At 41.0% G+C, this 21,353-nt stretch overlaps 1 protein-coding gene across 7 annotated transcripts in view; it reads right to left on the reverse strand.

Moving 5' to 3' along the window:
• COA1 (cytochrome c oxidase assembly factor 1) overlaps positions 1-21,353 on the reverse strand; it is a 452,132-nt gene that overhangs the window by 173,296 nt on the left and 257,483 nt on the right. For 2 of the 7 annotated variants that reach the window (XM_069216041.1, XM_069216065.1), the window contains one exon: positions 6,034-6,184. The exons of 4 other annotated variants lie outside the window; for them this stretch is intronic. The gene's annotated coding sequence lies outside the window, so the exon portion shown is untranslated. Of the gene's footprint in view, positions 1-6,033; positions 6,185-6,292; positions 6,372-21,353 lie in introns of those variants that run through there. One more of the 7 variants, XM_069216080.1, reaches the window with a different exon arrangement.

A 21,353-nucleotide genomic window follows, 5' to 3' on the forward strand; every position in this document is an offset into this window, starting at 1 on the left:
GTCCTGGTATGGACATACAAGTAGAAAGGTCCATAAGAGAGTGCATATCGTACAATTCAAGTGACAAAGTTTTAGTCACAAGAAAACCTTCCATGCGTATTTGCAAGCTCCCTGATAAACCACTGAACAATCTGACCATGGATATAATTGGCCTTTCCTCAGGAGAAAACTTAATGCTTTATATGATAGTCTTAATAGATCTCTATTTGAGAAGGCCTGAAAGTAAGATTGTATCTGCCAACAGCACAACAAGCTTCATAAATTGTTTAACAGACGTTTTTGTAAGAGAAGGTCTACCATCAACAATCCTCACAGAAAGTAGAGTACAATTCTGCTTGAAGAAAATGCAAGCATTCGTGAAAAAAGCAGCATCACCCACCTATGTTTGGCATTATACCACCGTGTAACTAATGGAATGGTGGAACGATTCAATAAAACCATAAACAAAGGAATATAACTAGCAAAAGTGAACAATTTGTATTGGAAAACAGAGATATTTAATAGACTCAAGGCATTTCTCATTCGGCCTTATACCACACCAAACCATTTAACTTTTTTACCTATTTTTCTAAAACTTGCTCTGGTCTTTCACACCCCACAAGAACACACCCTTCCCCATCCAGAAGTGACCCTCTCACATCACCCCCTCCAACCCTTAAGAAACTATTTCACCAAACCATAGATGCCACTCTTACATGTACACCTGGCAGAGACAGAAAAGGCTGGCGTAGGGGCATCGAAATGAAAATTAAAACCATCATTTAGGGCTCACTTGTCTTATTAGCTAGCTTACATTGAGACTGGAAGCTAAATCCCAGAAGCACCTCATCTTATTTTAAAAAGGCATAATTAGGGCCATAAGTCCAAATCCAGGTGATGTGGATACTCTTACACTTAATCATTAATTGCTTCATTTCACACCTCATGGTTAACCTTCTTTTTCTCTACACTACGTTTGATATTGGCAATCAAGACACACTCTTGAAAGCGATACCAAACTCAAATGTAATTGGCTTGGCTAAAATATGAAGACAGATTCCTCACTGCTATATGTGCAGCTCAATGACACTGGATATCCATCTGATTTTTATCTTAGATCTCTGCCTCTTCTCCCTAAACACACACCCTCTTTGCAACATAATTGCATCATACAATTTTTCACCCCACATCTATGCTGAGGGAGAAAATACTCTTCTCTTTCCACTCCTTTTCATGGTTCTATGACTGAATTACTCTATCATTTGATACAGAATATCTATGTGCTGCATGAGGCTAGACCTTGCCTAGGCAGAGATCATGTACTTCGCCCACTTCAAGTGATACTAAAGCCATTTAATTTTCTTTCCACCCAACTCTATCCTCTCTTGTTTTTTCAGTTGAAAACCCAGAGTTAATTATAACACACAAAATGCTCAGCTTTATCTCTATAAACTATAACCTCATCAAAACCTGCAAAGTTGCCTCGCCAGCTCTTCAGGCCACCAAAACATGATAAATACTGCTATTATCATGTGAATTAGACCAGTGGTTCTTAACATTTTGGATTCTGTGGACCTTCACTTAAACATTACTGGAACCCAGAAATCCTACCTGAATCATTATTGGAATCTGGGGCCAACCACTGAGTCATTAATAGAAGCATATGACCCTATCCTAAGCCATTTAACCATTGAGCTATAAAACAATACAAACACAAGCATTCATCAATCAAATACACAAATGATGACTTAACTTATTTAACTTACCAAAAAATAATTCTGTGTTATTTTCAATGGGGAAGTTGGAGATTTTCTAAATTCAATTGAGACCAACCATTGTTCTTATTGTATTTTGTATGATGCACTTGCCCTGCTCTCACAAATCAGTCTGAGTATACCAACATCATTTTTTGCTTCAATTTCAAATTCCTATGCACTTACGGAGTTTTAAAATTGTCAATTTTGCATTTTGCTTCTTTATTTACAAATGTTATTAGTCTGTTAATATTATTCAATTTTCTAAGCAGTCACATATCCCCTGAGTAGGCGCCCCAGACTCTTACAGGTCCCTGGACCACGGGTCAAGAAACGCTGAAATAGACTGCTGCCACCACCTCTTTAGCCTCCCTTGATACTCTTTCCAAGCACTTGAAAAATGACTAAAGTTCACTATTTGCTCTTCACCATTCTTCATTCCAATATCCCCCTATCTCCTGCACAAACTACGCAGATCGGCTCACTGCATGCAAGTGGCTAGTTTGCAAGCCTCTTGCTCTTATATTATAATCTGACTGTGGCTTTTCCCTCTACATCCCATTACTCGGGGCTGGAATCTGTCTGCACACCTTTGGTTGTCAACGTCAGTTACAAACACTGCAGTGCCTTTTTTAGACATTTTCATTCCTGTACTTAATTCACTGGATCTCTTTCCATATGACCCTATGAGAGCCACTAATTCAGCCTTTGGAAAATTCGTCCCAAACGCCAACTACTTAAACTCAATGCTCATGAGTCCACAGATTCATGTGATTGATGTCTCTTCAACAGAGTATATCATGAACACGCCCCAATTCAAAACATTGTGAACCCCTTGACAAATGCAATCAGAAGGGATTTTACATTGCAATCTCTGACAAATTTAAAAGGAATTGGTTTTACATTGTAAACGCCATGGAAAACACAATAGGCAGAAGCTTTACATCTTTAACTATTTGACAAATACAATAGGAATGGGTTTCTCGTTGACAACTCTCGACAAATGCAACAGGAAAGCAGTTAGTGTATATATATATATATACCTTTTTATGTCAGGCCATAGTAAATGTTTGTTGTTCTCCATGAGAGATAATGTTCAATATATGCTCTCTAGAAGGAGACTGCTTAGAACTTTTTATGCTCAAATTGAAGCCAAAAGGCTTGCTTTATTCATTATTGAATATGGTGTCAAGGGCAGTAGCCTTTGATTTTACAAAGCGAATTAACTGACAAAGCCTGTAGACGTAAAAAGCTTTGCGATTTTCCAATGGGCCCATATAAAGATCTTTACAATTAGAGCCCACTGGTGCAAACAATCGTCACATGGTACCTCTTAGACAACAGCAGCAGACTATATTTATAGGGATAGCTGCCCTTGTGACATTTCTTTAAGGAGCATGATTTGCACTCTGGTTAATCTGCAGGGCCTGTAGTAATGGTTCCCATTTTTATTCCACCTGAACCTTATAAATATGTTATATTGTCATTATAGCATGTCAATGTGTTGTGCAAAGATATTTATGGCCCTGCGCTAGCTCTAACATTCTAACAAGTTGCAACATTACTTGACTCCCCCAAACCGGGCTCTCCCCTAGACCCAGCACCTCCTCCTATCTTAGCTCTGGGTTCATCCATTATAGTTCCTATTCTGACTGATATGTTGAATCTGTCGTTGTCCAGCAGTAATATTCCCCACCAGTGGAAACATGCTATAGTGAAACCCTTGCTCAAGTAACCCAACCTAGATGTGTCCGTCCTTAATAATTACAGGCCCATTTCCTTGCTGCCAGCTTTCTTCAAGATATTGGAAAAACATGTGAATACACATCTTTCCAATTTTCTTGAGGACAATAATATCCGGCATCCTTTCCAGACTGGCTTTAGACCTCTACACAGCACGGAATCAGAGCTGATTGGAGTTACTGAGGACGTCAGGAAGTGTCTTGATCAGGGGCTAGTGTCAGCGATTATTCTTCTAGATCTCAGTGCCACTTTTGACACTGTGGATCACAGCATCCTACTTCAAAGAATGAGGGAGACTGGAGTGACAGGCAAGGCTCTGAGCTGGCTCTCCTCTTTTTTAGAAGCAAGATCATTTCAGGTACTAGACCGTTTTTTCCTCTCCAGCTGCTTGAATAGCAGCTGGGGAGTGCCTCAAAGCTCATCACTTAGTCCTACTTTATTTAACATCTGTATGTCAACATTGTTAAAGATAGTGGAGCCATATGGTCTTTCACAAGTGTCATATGCGGATGATACTCAGCTGGTAGTCTCCTTCTCAACTGAGCAGAATTAATCGGAGACCGCTCTTGTCCCTTGATTAAGGGCAGTGTCCGAATGGATGTCTGAATGTAAACTCAAGTTAAATGGTGATAAGACAGAGGTCATGATCCTAGGCCATCTTTCTTGGCCAAATTCTATATCTCCTATGCTTCACTCCATAGGTGAACTTTCCCCACCTAAGGAATGCATCAAGAGCTTAGGAGTATGGCTCTACCCATGGCTAACCATGGACCACCTGGCTAAGAAAGTTGCTTCCACTTGCTTTGGTACACTAAGACTCCTTAGAAAGGTGTTTAAAATAATACTTCCACCAATTGCTAAGAGGCTCATCATCCAGGCTCTCATTATATTGTGCTTGGATTATGTAATGCCTTGTACCTCGGTGCGCCGAAATATGTCAAAAGGAAGCTACAGGTGGTGCAAAACACTGCCGCTCACCTTCTTTTTAATATACCTAGACACGAACCAACTAAATCAGCTCTCGCTACTCTGTATTGGCTCTCAGTTGAGCAACGGATAACATTTAAATTGCTGTGTTGCATCCACAGAGCCCTTCATAACAAAGGTCCCCCGCTTTTGCGAACTCTTGCCTCCTTCCATAATCCTGCTAGACATCTTAGATCCTCTTCGGCGGCTCTGGCGTTATCCCTTTAATAAAAAAATCTAAATGTGTCTGAAGGTCCATGGCCTATCTGGGTGCTAAGTTGTGGAACTCTCTGCCCATAGGCTTATGACTAACCAGCCACGAATTGTCCTTCTGTAGTTTGTATAAAACTTGGTTATTCAGTACTGTGCCCCAAATTGTGTTTTCAAGCTTTCCGTACAGTGCTGGGAGGCCTTTGGGTAGCCATGCGCTCTATAAATCCTCATAGCATAACATACTAGACCAGTGCCCAAACAGGTTGGTATTTAGAACACAATAAAATTTGATTTGTAGGGAGCTATTGCAATAACACAATATCACAGAAGGGCATCAATGTCAAAAATTAATTAGCCATGAACATAAATTGCCTTTCATCAAATTTTGTTTCTCAGAAAAGAGACTTTCAGTTTTACATTAAGTATTGCTGTACCTTCAATATAGCAGTCCTATTCACTATTGTTCTTCTCATAATACGCATATTCAAATACAACCTGCAATAATGATTATAGCATCAAACATTCAAAAGAAGACCCAAAGTCATAAATCACAGTTGTCTTGTTTGCCACTGTAATGGATTCTCAGCCATAATGCCTCATTTGTAAAACAAGTGCCAGGGCCCTTGTCAGGACGCCATTGCATCTCGCACCACACATTGCCACTGCCAGCTCTGTCAATGGGATACTTACACAACTACTGTTACACTGCTACAAGTGTGGAAATTCAGGCTGTTCGAGTTATAAGAATGGCTTGGGCAGCAGGTGTTAGTTCTTTTTAATGTATATTAAAATTAACTAAATAATGTTCTGTTCATCTCAAAATTATACAAACGGCGCCACTATGTAGCAGCTGTTATATGTGACAGTGTGGACAATTAAGTGCTGGAACCCCGCACTGGAAACCAGTGACTAAAATTAAGCACTGCTCAGCCAACACGTGTTTCACGGCGACATATGCCACTTCTTCAGGGCTGGAATTTTAGAGAAGGTAATCACTTACATTTTCACATTACTGAGCATACAAGTATTATATCAAAAGCTGTTTTCACATTAGATCCACAAATTAAGACGTTAAAAACATGTCTGAATGAGCACATTCTATTCATAATCAAGAGAAAGCCAATGATCTGATAACAAAACGATTTCATGTGTGAAAGTGGACACAGTTATGCTTCTCTTAGTTTGAAGAGCATTCCAAGGCTCACATGGACAAAATCTTTTAAACCCTCTTCGGATGCCCATTTGCCAAAGTCACTTAGGAACATAACACTTGTACGAATGCAAATGATTCTCAAAAAGTATGATTAGCATGGTATAACCTATATTTCAAATTTTAGGATCTATTAATAGATTCTCCCAGTGTGTTGTCCCAACTCACATTGCTTCTGAAATCATCCAATTGTTGGTCCAATCTTGGTCTCTTTATCAGTGTTGTTTGCGGGGACATTGGTATCCTGTTTCAATAACTTGGCATTCCTTCTCATCCTTCACTATCTCGTCTTCCCGTTAACATCTTATATTCCCAGTATCTGAAAAGAAGGTAACCAAATGTCTAAGTCTATCACAATTTATGGCTATTTGTCTCATCTAGCCCCAACTACATCAAAGTGCAACTGTCCGCTTCACTCAAAGCTTACCAGCTTCTCCTGAACTGGTTCTCTCGCTAAATTCTTCCTATTATATTTCCCTTCCGGGTCACTCGGCAGGAATAAAGTCTAACTAGTTCTAAAAAAAAAAAAAAAAAAAAAAAAAAGGAAAACAAAGCTCAGTTATAAACAGAATCGAACTGCAGACTCCAATGTTCGGTCAATTTTACATCAACTGCGTCCACTGGGGATTTCCATTCTGAGGTTCGTTACAAATGCAGTTTGCATTAGTTTAATACATATGTCCCTGTTATTGACCTGGTACTGAAAAAATGTTTGATATATACAGAAGGAGATTTAAGGTTCATATAAATGTATACTTTGAGTCTTCCAACAATATTTGATGCGTCCTGTGAGGGGGAGACCACATGACCATAGTTATTTATTTTCATGTTAAAGCAAACAGGCTTGCTTTATTGATTATTTAATGTGGTGACAAAGGCAGTAGCCCTATCCTTTTATATTTGAATGACTTGTCAACCTCCTAGGCTTAAACCTTTTCATTGTGAAAAGTATCATGTTTTCCAACAGGCCCATATAGGAGCATAGTTGCTTTTTCACAAACTGCAACATGATTCCTTACATATAATGGGAGCAGACTACATTTAAAGGGATATTTGAGATATTTCTTCAGTGTATGTGATTGCCACCTGGCTAATGTGGGAACCACTAAAGGAGGGGTTCCAAATTGTAATTCAGCTTGCAAACCTGTACATATTTATCACTTTGAGTATAGTATTTAGATGCGTCTTCAAAATAGTAGTTATTTTAAAGAAAAATTGTTGGTAGGGCATTGATTTATTGCATGTTGTGGGTTTCTAGCCCATACCACCTCCCCGAGTTAGCATTGGAAAGCGCTGCGTCAATAGCCTGAGAGTAATGTTTCACATTGTGGACTCTGACAAGTGCAAGAGAAACGGCTTTGACATAGATAACTCTGAGATGACTGCAATAAGAAGTCCTTCCTGCTGTGAACTCCTTGACAAAAACATAGGAAGGTGCCATATGTTATTTAACACTAAGAGATCCTCTGACCAACATTCCCTCTAATGTTTTAGCACTGTGTGCAGCAGTGCAAGATCTCTGTGCGCTACAGCCAAGGCTTTGTGCACCTAGGAATTGATCATGCAATGCATGTGAGCACTATGCTGGGCAGCATAAATGTGTAGCAATAGCCACTCCAAACGTATATTTACAAGAGTGAAAACAGGTGCATTTCACACATATAGCTCTTTTTAATATGGTCTTCCTACAACTTAGCAATGTAGACATACATCCTGAATGCAGAATTCTCTTCCTCTGATGCTATTATTATGCACCTCCTTTGAAAGGTTCAGAAAGGTTCAGAAAACCTTGCTATTTTAAGTTCCATCTTTATGCTCAAGCTGTTTGATAACACTGGGAAGCCTCAGTGGGGTAGCTGTGTGCTTTACAAATCAGACTAACATTACATAACATGAACTATTTACTCTGTGGCACCTATATCAGGTTTAGAAACAGGCAGAACTCAGAAGGTTATAAGATCTTACTGAACAGCAGGGCGGATGCAAGCAGTCAGAAGGAGGAGACAGCTATTATTAAGGGAGAACAGGAATTCATACTGGACCCATTTAAATATGCTGAAATGTTTCCAGGTGTAATTTGCAGACACTGGGACATATTGAACAGCGCCCACAGGTTGTCTGCTTTCCATTCCGAGCAGGAATCTGCACCAGGTAAGGGGGTTTTCTTATTTACCATTTGAGCTAAGCCCAAAACAAAAGCCTCATTTAAAAGATCATCAGCCCCCCTTTTGTTCAGAAATGAGCCTGGCTGGGAACACCTGGGACCTAATACCTAGGTGCCAACTCAGTAGAGGGGAAACAAAGGCACACAGCTTATCTCTTTACAAGTCAAGTACATCAGAGAAACATTTGAGGCAGGTTTTTGACTGTGTTCACTGCTTTTATATAAGCTATATTCATACACTGTAACAAGGTAGGCGTTGTATATTAAAAGTGCAGATTTGGGTGAAACCCACAAGGGGCGATAATGGCTTCGGTGGACGGAAAAGGAGGAAAACTGGCAGTGCTGGCAGTCAGACAGTGGCGCTACCACCACCGTCGTAATGTGGCAGTCGGACCGCCACATTGGCGGCGGTCTGACCGCGACCCTGGCGGTCTTAAGACACTTATTTTTGAGGCCCGCCACTTATTTTTCTGCCTCAAGAATTTACTGCGAGCACAAGACACATATGGGAAAGACAGAGTAAGACACAAACGAAAAAGCATCCCAAAAGTAGAAAGCAGAAAGCTGCCAGAGTGAGCTGAAGGGGCAGGGAGTGGCTGTAAATGGATTTATGAGGCCCGAGATGGCTTCAGGATTACGCTGCCTCAGTGTTCCATGCTCGCACATTTAATTACAGCAGCCGCGTGTTTCAGAGGAGAGCTTTGGGCACCGGCATGTTTTTATTTACAAATTAAGCACTGATTAACCCTCAATACAAACTATGAGTCAGAACTGTTACAAGACAAAACACATATATCTAGCACATATTTCTAGCAACTGTATTAACCACCAGTTATCCTACCATGAATATTATGCCCTGAGATGTACTACGCACACACTCTGTAAAATGTGCCTTATCTTCATAAGATATTTTAAAATGCAGCCTTTGTGACCAACTAAGCTTTACAGATTTACGGTCAAGTTGTCCTTGTTGGCTATTTCTTTGCCGTAGAGTTTTAAAAAAGTAAATGTATACGTCGACAGCTAAACCTTTCTTTTTTCATGACCCCATTCCCTGTGATTGCACCCCCTTTCAGTTGTCATGCCTTGACCGCCAATTTATAGGTTCCCAGGCTAATTTTTTCCAATTCCATCACTGAATGTCCCACATCAATGAGAACTTTGTAGTGGTTTCATGGTGAATTGGCAAAAAGTGCATGCAGTTCCAAGATCAACATCTACAGGATACAGCCCAACAGAGCTATTCATTTCTGCTGTGATCTGTGCTGCTGGCTTGTGCGTTTCCATGCACTGACCCTGGAATATAGCAAAATAGCAGATGAAGCACCTCAGAAAAGAGGTGGGTGAGTGTATTGTCCTTATATTAAGTACTCTTGCTTTCTGACAATGGAATGTAATAGCATCATAATGCTTATGATGTGGCTCTTGGTTCCCAAGGGCAGTTGGCGAGACAGCAGGCCATTGGGAATGAGAAGCAAGTGTGATGGCTGCGGTGTTTTGACTTCTACATAAATAAATCTTATTTGATTTTACTTATCGCCTCCCTACATCAGTTCAAGCCAAAAAATGTACAGGGAGAGCCGAGCCAAAGCCGAGCCAAGGGTTGACTTTGGCTGTAAGAGCCAGTACACGAGCCAAGCCTTGAAAATATTTGAAATGTAAATCCTTCAACAAACATGTTAGAATATGATAAGGTTGCATTCAAAATTCAAGAAAGAGTATTTCTTTCACAAGTGGAAGGATTTCCCTAAGCCACATCAGATAATTTGAAAAGTATTTATTAAAAGTGTGGATTTTTAAACATGACCTGAGATACAGGCAGTCGCTTAACAGAGCCAGCTACCCATACAGTGGATGAAATGCAGGCCTGTTCCATTACTATAAATACATGCTGTGTACCATACATTGATTTCTGCCTTGTGAGCCAAATGCTGCTGTTAGTGATTCATTTCTTTCGTGTTTTATATAGCGCAAACTCTGCCCTAGGGCACTGGAGCGCTTGACATGAGCACCAGTTACATTACACAAAGACACATTCATTTTAATTTTAGGCACCAGCAGATTAGGTCATTTGCCCAGAGTAACAGGATGTTGTAAATGCCCAGCCTGGCAACATTTTCCCAACAGTTTTATAGGGGTTGACACAACCTCCCCCACCTCCTCATCCTTACTGGGAGAGGAAGGAAAATTGTACATGGAGAATGCAGTTTGGGTCCGCTATTTACAATGCCGACCTTCCAACCAGGACAAGCCGCCCCTAGGTTTACTGTCCTGCAGTCTCTCAAAAATAGCGTGATCGCAGGGCCTCAACCAGAGCCATCAGGTTGAATTCAGACTCCATGGACATGGTATCCCAACACAGAGGGCCTAGAGTTAGGACACTCTCACAGAACAGATGCTGCTCAGTTTCTAAATGCAAATGGGTGGTTATTATGAAGGCCTTTCAGAAACTTTTGTGCGGCCTGAACACAAAATAAAACATTTGTGCGTGCCGAGATTTGAACCCGATTCCCTGGTTCCAAAGTCAGCAGCTCTGGAAATAACACCACACCCTCGCAACAAAATCTTTGCAGGCCCCTTACATTAACAGAGCAAGCAGCAGGTGTAGAAGACGTGAGCTCTGATGTTTGGTAAATCCAACATGCTTGTAGCAGAAAAATAGCTCTTCCGACTGCCCTTGCAAGAGTGCTACCCCTACTCCTTACACTTCGACAAGAAAGTGACTGTTTTTTTTTTTTTGCATCACCCATGTATTATGTTTAAGTATGAGGCTGACGAATGGTCTATTGGTGGTGTTCACGCTCTGACGTGTGCGTGCTGGAGGAAGGCTGCGTGCGCACGCACAAACGTTAGAGGGAACTGTGCTTCTGACAAAGATCTCTAGTTCATGTGTTGCTTGAGAGATCTCATTTTTATTGTTCACATTTGTAATTTTATATTTAGTTGCAGATGAATGAAAGTAAGTTTACTTTTTAAAAATGAAATCACTGGCCATTTACTTATTAAGAATTATTGGACACTGTATGTTATGTTAACCAATTTATATAGCGCATAGCTACCCGAAGGCCTCCCAGTGCTTCAGCAGAACCTCCCAGCGAATTCATAAGAAGATCAGTATAACCATGTTTTCAGTAGCCGCCTAAAGATTAGTTCCTGGTCAGTGAGCCGTAACGATAAAGCTAGTGAATTCCACAGCTTCCTGCCTAGGTATAACAAGGACCTTCCACCCCGTCTAGCCTTTTTTACAGAAGGGATTGCTGCCAGCGCTGCTGATGAAGACCTAAGATGTCTTGAGGGCTTATAGAAAGTGGCCAAAGAACGCAGGAGTGGGGGCCCTTTATCATGTAGGGATCTATGTATAGCATAGAGCCTTGAATTTTATTCGCAGCTCGATTGGGAGCCAATGCAGGGTAAGAAATGAACTGATTCATGTTTAGGGATATTAAAAAGCAGTCTAGCGGCGGTATTCTGTACCACTTGAAGTCTCCTTTTCACGTACTTTGGAGACCCGAGAAAGAGGGCGTTCCCATAATCCAGACGTGAGCGAATCAATGCCTGTATAATTAATCTCTTGTCCAAAAACTGAAGGATTTTAAACACCTTCCTAAGGAGTCTAAATATGCCGAAGCACGAGGCTGAAGTTTTCTTTGCCTGTTGATCCATGGCTAACCACGGATCAAGCCAGATCCCAAGACTCCTAATATGTTCCTTGGGTACTGGAAGCTCTCTCAAAGGAGACAGAGCAGAGGGTGATGGTTTTAAAGGAACTTGAGAGTCCAAAAATATAACCTCTGTTTTGTCTGCATTAAGTTTGAGTTTACAATCTAACATCCAATTAGATATTGCCCATAGGCAGGGGCCGAGCGAGGTGTCTAGTGAATTATGGTTCGAAGTCAAAGAGAACACCAATTGTGTGTCATCGGCATATGTTATCAAAGAGAGGCCAAAAGGCTCCACTACCTTAGCAAGTGGCAACATTTAAATATTTAACAACGAAGGGCTAAGGGAGGAGTCCTGAGGTAGACCCCATCAACTATTAAAACAACATGAATAAAAAGATCTATCCAGTACCTGAAATGACCGTGCACTTAAAAACTCACTAAACCAACTTAGCACAGTCCCTGTGACTCCCATCTCCTTCATCCTCCGGAGTAGGATCCTATGGTCTACCGTATCAAAAGCGGCACTCAGATCCAGTAACACTACTGCCAAAGCCTGGCCATCATCGAGGTGCCATCTAGCCCCTTCCATTACTGCGATCAGAGCTGATTCAGTAGTGTGCAATGGTCTAAAACCCATTTTGGAGGGGTGTAAAATATTGTTGTCCTCAAGATAGACAGACAAATGGCTATTTACATGCTTTTCTAGTACAGTTCTTCAATGCTTATTTAACCCATTCATTTGGTCTAATTTATTTTTTGGATTTTCTTGTTTAACTTTGCTGATGATATTCAATTCCTGGTAGCACATTTGACTTTCCCCTTGCACTTTGGGAATGTCTTACTTCAGTCACATGTTTGATGATCAATAACCTTCAGAAGAAGAATGCGGATAAAATGGAGGTGTTGCTTCTAGGTACTCCTCCTTATACCTGGACCTTGACTGCCATTGTTGCTCACTGCTCCAGTGGCTATTGCCAAGATGATGGCATTGCTCAAGCTCCTATAACTGTTTGCATACATCACCATACCACTCACTTGAGCATTCTTCACACAAATCAGGACTCTCATGATCCAGCTAGCACGTGAGGGCGACAAACACCACTGGCGTGGTAAACACTTATTTATCCGTTTGAGCAGACAGTGCTAGGTACACCCAACATTGAGCTCTACTATTAATGCACGCAAGCCCACTATGCATTCTACTGGATACACCCAGTCCAATACTTGCTTCATACTGCAATAGAAGCTGACAATAGTAGCGACTGCCCCTTACGCTCAATTATTTGCACTACACTTATGCACCCGCTTGGGAAGGTAGATACAGTACGTTCCAAGGTTTGGGCATGGCACTGCCTCTGCAGCAGAGCCCAGCTGGACTGCCTGTACTCCCCCAGTGTTCCCCTGGCTGATATCCCGACATTGGACCCCACTAGAGAGGCCTCTGCTAAACGTCAACTACATAGGCTGGGTATGGAGACTCTGGGTGACTTATACCTTTCAGGCAAATTCATAACTATAAAGGACCTGCAGGCCTGCACCTGCTGCACCCCTCTGGACACACTTCTATATTATAGATTGAGGAGCACTTGCAGAGCTGCACACTGCACATACCCCAGGGGACCAAACCCCTTCAGGCCCTAGACTGTGTGTTGAATAATCCCTCTCCTAAGTGACTGATATCCCACATGTACACTACGTTACGGATAAGGCACCAGTAGTCACACCTTAGATGCTATTGAGATGGTGGATGGACATTGGTGCAGATCTGACAAAGGAAGCATGGAGGCACTGCTGCTTCCAAACTAATCTGCTGTCTCCAAATTGTAGGCTGAGGCTCATACACATAAAATTATTACACCAAGCTTATCACATGTCTGCTAGCCTGTAGAGGATGGGCCTTGTCCAGAAGGTGAAATGTGAGTGCCGTGTGTTTGAGGGGGCTGGCGTCTTGCACCTTGCATGGGGTTTCACCAGGCTAGTTGATTTTTGGACCGAGTTTTCAATATCTTAGACTTGGTAACAGAGTCTTGTGCCATGTACTCTGCTTCTTGCACTACTGGGGTATGTCAAAGATGTGTCAGCAGGCACATCTAACCTGACGGCGATGTTACTGCTTCTTGCTAAGAGAAGGGTGGCAATGCATTAGGGCAGATGCAAAAATCCCAAGCATGATGACTGGCTGAGCGATGCAGTGGATTGTCAGGAAATACTGGAAGACTATTGGGAGTTGATGCTCGGAAAATCTCGCCCCTCAGTTCTCTGGACAGATGATAAGGCCTCCTCGGCACCTCAATAACTACTCCTTTTCCAACTTGTCTTTGTGGTATAAACATCATCTTTATATGCATCAGAGTGCTAACACATCATTCAGCTGCTATAACTTCACTGAATGTGATGTGCGATTACATCTGTTGTGTGGTTATTGCTGTGGTTTTTCTGTTACACATATCTGCAAAACTTAAATAAAACGACAGAGCCAAGTGATACTAGGATTTGACTCTTCAACCTTTTTTAGACTCTCAAAATGATCACTTTTAATTTGAGAAAGATTAAACCACTATAAGATAGCACCGTTCTCACAATCCTCTTTTACTTGTACATTGCAAATGCCAATGTGGGAACAGGTCTAAACCAGTGCTTAATTTGTAAATATAAAGGTGCCGGTGCCCAAAGACCTCTTCTTAACAGGAGGATGCTGCAATTAAATGTGCAAACAAAGAATACTAAAGCAGCGTAATCCCGAAGCCATCTCGGACCTCTTCAACCTATTTAAAGCCACTTCCTGCCCCTTCAGCTCACACCTGCAGCTTTCTGCTTTCTCTCATTGTGACGATTTTTCGTTTTTCTCTTCCACCGTCTTTCCTAAACGTGTCTTTTGCTCGCAGCAAATGCTTGAGGCTGAAGACTAAGCGCCGGCGCTCAAAAGTAAGTGCAGGTGCTCAGCACCGGAAACAACAGCCACAAATTAAGCACTGGTCTAAACTCTTCATGCTATAGATGAAATGTCAGCCTTGCTGCTTATCATGTAGGAATAACTACATTAAAGCCATAGTCCTTGCTTCAGGACATTAAAACAAAGAATGGTTCTTTAAATCAGCCAGATAACAGTAGTGAGTCATTTCCTCAACTATTAAGAAGAAACTGTGAATGTAATTTGCAGCAAAAAATAAGTATTCTATGGGTTGGCACAATAGTATGCACAAAGCAATGGCAGGATGCCCTTGTTTGATGACTAATTAGGCAATTTATTACCGAAAGAAATTACATGATTCACGCTCCCCGGCTTTTAAACTTCCTGTGGATTAAGAATATCCTCTCTCCTGTTTAAAATGAACAGTACACGTGTGACAAGTAAATTCAGTTGACGATTGAACCTAGAGGTTTCCACGCCTAAGAAAAAGAAGCTCTGACTCTCATAAAACATTTTCTTACAGGCTTGGTCTTTAGAGAATGATGTAGAACTACTTGGGAGTGCTGATGAAAAGGAAATTACCTATTAGCTTGTTTTAAACTGTTAGAATTTTGAGTACAAGTCCTGTGGGAAGCGGTACGATTATGTATTACCTATTCCTGCACAAACAAATTAAAGCCTTCAGTCCCCTTTCATAACCCTATAAAGAATGTTTTACAATCCTGAGGTTTACAGGGAGAGGCAATTTTTGATGGTACAGTTAATGACTACTGAAGCACCATGCATAACAGGATTTCCTTATTCAGTTATTTAGTCTGGTATTGCACAGTAAGTCATAAGGAGAACGCCTTATATTTTAAGGTGTTTTTTTTGTCAAGACTTGCATGAGGGTATCAAAGTTAGCTCTGATCTTGAATCTTGTTATGTAGAATTAAGGTCAGTTTATTTCTATACTAGACCCTAAATTATGACAGAAAAATACTGAGTATACAAGATGCTTACAGACCAACGAGCAAAGTATACCAATTCATAGTTTTTGAAGACCGGACTGATGTGTTCAGAACTGGTCCAGGAAACATGACCCTCATTTCCCATCAGTAGCAGCTTCTGTGAAGGAAAACTCGTGGGGTACACTGCGGTGACAATGTTTGGGGGGAATAAGAAAGGAAAAAATAGTACTTATCTGTGCCATTCACTGCTCATGATGACTCCAACCAGCAACTGCACAGGCTACCAGACACCCGATGGCCAATCCAAAAGCTACTCTCATGCTGGTAATAATATTACCCAGCATAAGAGCAGCACCAGGATTGGTGTGAGCGGCCTGGTTTGGCGCTCACCAAGGGACCAGGAGCCTGTGCTTGATCTCCACCCGGCTGTGCAACACAGCTCGGGTTAGAGAGATGTAAGTGCGCATGTCAGTTTGGTTGACAGCCGGCCAAACCGACATGCTCACTTATAGGGCCCACTACTCATACCTGCGGCAGCTGCTGTCCAACAGGATGGCACCGCCCGCACTAGACTTGGCTCAGTTAGGAAAAATAAATTGATAACAATGTTTTTATTAGAATTTTATTTTTCAGTTTTGCACTGATGAAAGAGCAGTGGGGTAATTTTCCTCCCCGTTAATGGAAGAGCCACCGCTGGTTCACATGTGACATTCAGGCCTCAGCCACTTAGAACACCTGAACCCAAAGACAAAGGAGTCATTCCCAGTGTGCCGTCAACCATGATTTTCTTATCCCATAATACATTGGTATCCTTTCTATTGAACTAGGTGTGCGTTTTTAGAGGAAAAAATACAAATAATAAATGGCTTTGGTTAGCTTTCCTATTTAAAGTCAGATCAAAAAACTTCACCAACTCACTGACTAGTTTTTGAGGGGGTGAGAGGACTTCGGGTAAACCACCCTGGGCACGTTTTTGCTTTTAGAATGTCTAATGTCCTGATTACATGCCAGCCATACTATTACTCTGATTTGTTCTTCCTCACCCGGTACCTCACAGAGAGGAGCTGCACTGAATGAGAATGGAAGAAATGGACACCTTTACAGATCACTTTCCTGCTGTGAGACCACAAGTACCCCACCTTCCTGGCACTCCTCTTGAGTAGCTGTCAAAGTCACTCTAGAAGCCGTGTGCCATATCGTAAGTACAACACACAATTAGGAATGGGATGATGAAGAAGATTAGATCACTATAAATAACCATACGTCATCTAAACATTATCTACTTATCTTCTTTCCTTGTTCCTATCCTTCTGGGTGTCAAGGGCGGGCCAGAGTGAAGCTCTGTAAAGTTTCTTCTTGATTGCCCAAGGAAAGGGTCACTCCTTCAAGCAGCTAGTGTGAAGTAAGCAGAAATAATCACGCAGGAACTGAACACTGGTTCTGGTGTTTATTTCCTTAAGCAGATGTCGACATTCAACCCAAGCTGCTCGCAGGCAGCTCCCAACTATGTCTCTCACCAACATTCCTAGAATCCTCATAACGTTGAGGTTCCATGAGGGAACACAAGAAATGGCCTTAATGGCCACTAATACTTCAAAAACCTTTATTCACACAGTTATCATAATGAAATGTTACACAGTGTCAACCTGCACATAATATAAACAATATACAAATGTCTCCTTAAGAGGTTCCCAGTTAGGGAGAGAAGCAACAAAATCCAAATAAATCCTCCTTGGCAATCATGGTAGTTCTTGATTGATGAATAATTAATGCTGGTGTTGGGAAGAGAAAGAACAAAGTATATATCTTCCAGAACAAGAAATCTGTCAAGCTACAAGCATAGCAATACTTCGAGGACTAAGATGGTAAAAAGTGAACAATGAACACAATGGAACATAAGAGAATGAAATGAGTTGTGAAGATTTCATCTCTTGTCAGTAGCTCCTTATATACAGTCCAAAAAGGAAATTATATCACAGGAAATATACAAGCTCTATCTTGGATTGAGAACTTCAGACAATAATCAAGGAAAATCCAAAGTGTTATTTAGAAGGCCAACACCTTAAGTGATAGTGTCTTGTAGGCAAGAGAAAAAGATCCCCATGATTGCCAGCCATCTTACTCACAAGCGTCCAGGCCTCAGCTAAAGCAGGTGTCTAATAAAAATATTAATGAATAATCATGTATTCTGAGTAATGGATGCGTGTAGAAAATGTATTACTATAGAGAAAATTAATGCACGCATTTGAAAATGTGTCCACGTGAGTGGCCGCCAATGTTCATAATGAGTACCTATTAATGGCTTATTATTGTGAAATATGAAGCTTATGTTTGATTAATGAAGTAATATGTCGTATTAAGGGTTATGCAATATGTATTAGCTTTATGAGTTGTAGGCCTTGACTTAGCAGATGTCTTGGCCTAGCTGCACGGCTTCATGTCACAATGTATTTATAAACTGATTAATAAAACGTTTGCTTAGAGATGTGATATTCCACTGTGCTGACCAAATGTGCTAAAAGTCTCTCATGAGAACCGCTTGCTAGAAGATGCTCTTCTTGTAAAATTTAACATTATAAATGTAATATGTGTTAGACTGACTTTCTCAGGAGGAAAACAATAACCGCACTGACTGGAGTACAAGCTGCAACAATATTGTTACCTGACGAGCCGGGTGATGAGGACATTACAAGAGAAGCCAGTCAGTGACAGGTGAACCGTGTACTAGTAGAAACTGTAAATTTGATATTTTAGTTTTATTAGACAAAGTGTGAACATGCGATCCCTTGACCAATAGGGACTTGGGAAGTAATTTTAGGAAATCTAACTTAGAAGGACAGCACCAAGAGGAGATGCGCCATTCTCATCATTCTTCTCAAGGGTTTACCTCTATTCTTTCGAATTGCCTAAAGACTTTGCGTTTCTTGAACTTTGATGCTGAATCCTGATGTCTTGCTGACCAAACTGATGTCCTGGTGATGAAGACTATCTTAGCTTGCCGATCCAATTGAGGAGAGGTATACTGTTACGCATGTGTTTTGTTATGCCTATTTGCTTTTTCTTTTTAAGTACCAACCGCACTATTTTGATAGAGCCATAGTTAGATGTTTTCTAAATTTGTGTTGATTAAAATGTTTTGCATGAAGCCCAACATGCTAATGCTAATCTGGTGTTAGATAAGGATCCTCACTTATGAAAGTCTGCTATAGGGAGTAATAGTCGATGACTTTCCTTTGCTGAATATAAATGTATGTGATATCGTTTGCACAATTGTTCTTGTTATTACTTTGCTCCGTAACCTTAGAATGTGTAATTATTCAAGCCCTGATTAGATTACATTTCTTTCGCCGCTTTGGGCAGCCAGTGATGTTTCTGTATTTGATTTTGAGATTATCTTACGTGACATTAGCATTCTTAATATAGGAACATAACTAGTCTAACTTTTACTAAAAGGTGTGGTTATTCATGACTGAAAGGTCATGGTGTGTGATAATTACTGGCTACTAATGATTATTGATGTTACTGATTAATTACTGATTATTGATCTGCATGTACTGAATCTATTGTGGGAACATCATAAATCAAGTCAAAAGGTTGAACACTTTATTCGTGTCCCCTTGTAAGTTTACTTATTAAGGTCTGACGTGTTAACACCTCCACTACCACCCCTTAAGTCAGCACTCCGTCTGTTCCCTGGAACACCTTTCTGTCATCCACAGCTATTAAAACACCAGTATGGTTTCAGCTATGAATGAGAAAATGCTCTCTGTAAGCTGAGTTCAGAGACAAAACATGTTCAGTCTCTACGTGCACTGAGCACTAAAACCACCTTCTCATAACCGCCCATCACTGCCTCTAGTATGTTCCAGGCATAGATGTAACAATATTTAAGGACATAGTCAAGGTACAGCTTAGGCCTTGTACGTTCTAATTAAAGTAACCAATGCAATTTCTAGAAACACGTCACAATGACACTTGTAACACTGCATAGGCATTACACATGTGAAATTACACAAACAGTGGCCCACGTCTTTCACAGCAAGGAGGGTAATAGGAATTGACAAATATGGAGAAACCCATATAGCCACTCTACATGTCTATGACCGAAACCCAATTTGCCACTACCTGAGAGACTGCAATTCATGTGATGGCCCTACATTGTACAGCTGTTCTCTCTGTCTGGAAATCACACACAAGGAGATCAGTTAACACGTCCAATAGCTTAAAATCACATTGGCTGGTTTCTCTCCTTTTCTAAAAAGCGTTTCATGCCTTTTAGCTAAGCCACACTGTCTATGAAGGCCAGAAGGATGCACCAAATTCCCATAGTATGAAGGATAAAGCCTGTGGTAGACAAACACAACACAAAATAAACAATATCCTGTTGTGTGTGTAAAGAGAAAGTGACCTAAGGCACAAAAACAGACCAGGCCTAGGCATGAAGGTTCTGGAAACAACTTGATATATTTGGAAGAAATTGTGAAAGAATTTCCCAATCATCTTGCAGTTGTGAAAACACTAAAGAACCTCTATACCATCCATGGAAGCATATCAGAGAGGTTAAGGCCACCAATTATACAGCAGCCATCAATAAAGCATTGAAAAGAAGCAGAGAACACTTCATAGTAATAAAGTACTCTTTTACACCTCACTTCAGTCCCACACCTTGAGCAATCAAAGAAAGAAAACACAACCATCAGGAAACAGTCAGACCTCCCTCATTACCACCCTTGATGCTTTGCCCATGAAAGAATGCTCACTTTCGCTCAACTCACTGAAAGCTGCATCATACGAAGACAAAGTAATTCCTGAGTTGCTTGTGAAGGACTTCTCTGGCGAAGCCCTGCCCTCAAAACCCCCCTCAAAATAATCAATGCAACCCTGCCCCAAAGCATTGTTCCCAACCACTTCAAGACTGAAACCATCCTGCCAATGCAGAAGAACCCAAACCTTGACCATAACAACCTAAAAATGATCAGCCCATTATCCACTAGCAATTGCTGGGAAGGATCATAGAGAAGAAAGTAGTCATTAATGTCATGGAAAAACAAAGGACCACATACTCATCCAGGGCCAGCAATATGGGTTCAGATGCCACAGCAGCACTGACACAATCAGCATTTAATAGGTCAACAATTCCTTCCAGGTAACGGATAATGGTGACACCTTTTCCTTGTCCAGTTTGATCGCTCCACGGCCATCTACACTTTGGACCATCAATCCCTATGCAACACACTCTCATTGATGTGAACCGAAGATTAAAAATACCCATTCCAATCAAGTACCCAATGTGAATTTCAGAGAAATTATTATGAGAATTTTGTGGATAGAGAAACGTAGCTGTGTATCTGGTGCCTTTTGTGAGTATTAGGGAAGATTAAACTATCTGTTATTTTACGCAAACTGGGATAGTACAGAAAGACTAGTTGATCACCCTTTTTCTAACATTGGGTGAATGAATGACTTACTATACTAGATTGAAGAAACTACTTGAGAAATGGAAAATTGTAAAACTTGATGATCCTGGAAGAGGAACGTAACCATGAAGTCCTACACCAAATCCTTTTCTTCTTAACACACATAGAAATGGCATACAACGATAGTTTGAAGTATTGGCTACTTCAGAGAAAAGATTTTTCATCTATAGGTTTTTACATTGAAGAAGCCTAGAATATAATTGTTTGGGACTCACTTCTCAGTTCAAACACACCACAGGTCCCTCAGATTGCTCATGCAAATGAGGGGTGAGAATCCCAAACTGTTGAGGTGGTCCATTACGGTGGAACACAGCCCTGGGTCTG

Source organism: Pleurodeles waltl, chromosome 2_1, assembly GCF_031143425.1.
Source record: "Pleurodeles waltl isolate 20211129_DDA chromosome 2_1, aPleWal1.hap1.20221129, whole genome shotgun sequence".
Lineage (NCBI taxonomy): Eukaryota > Metazoa > Chordata > Amphibia > Caudata > Salamandridae > Pleurodeles > Pleurodeles waltl.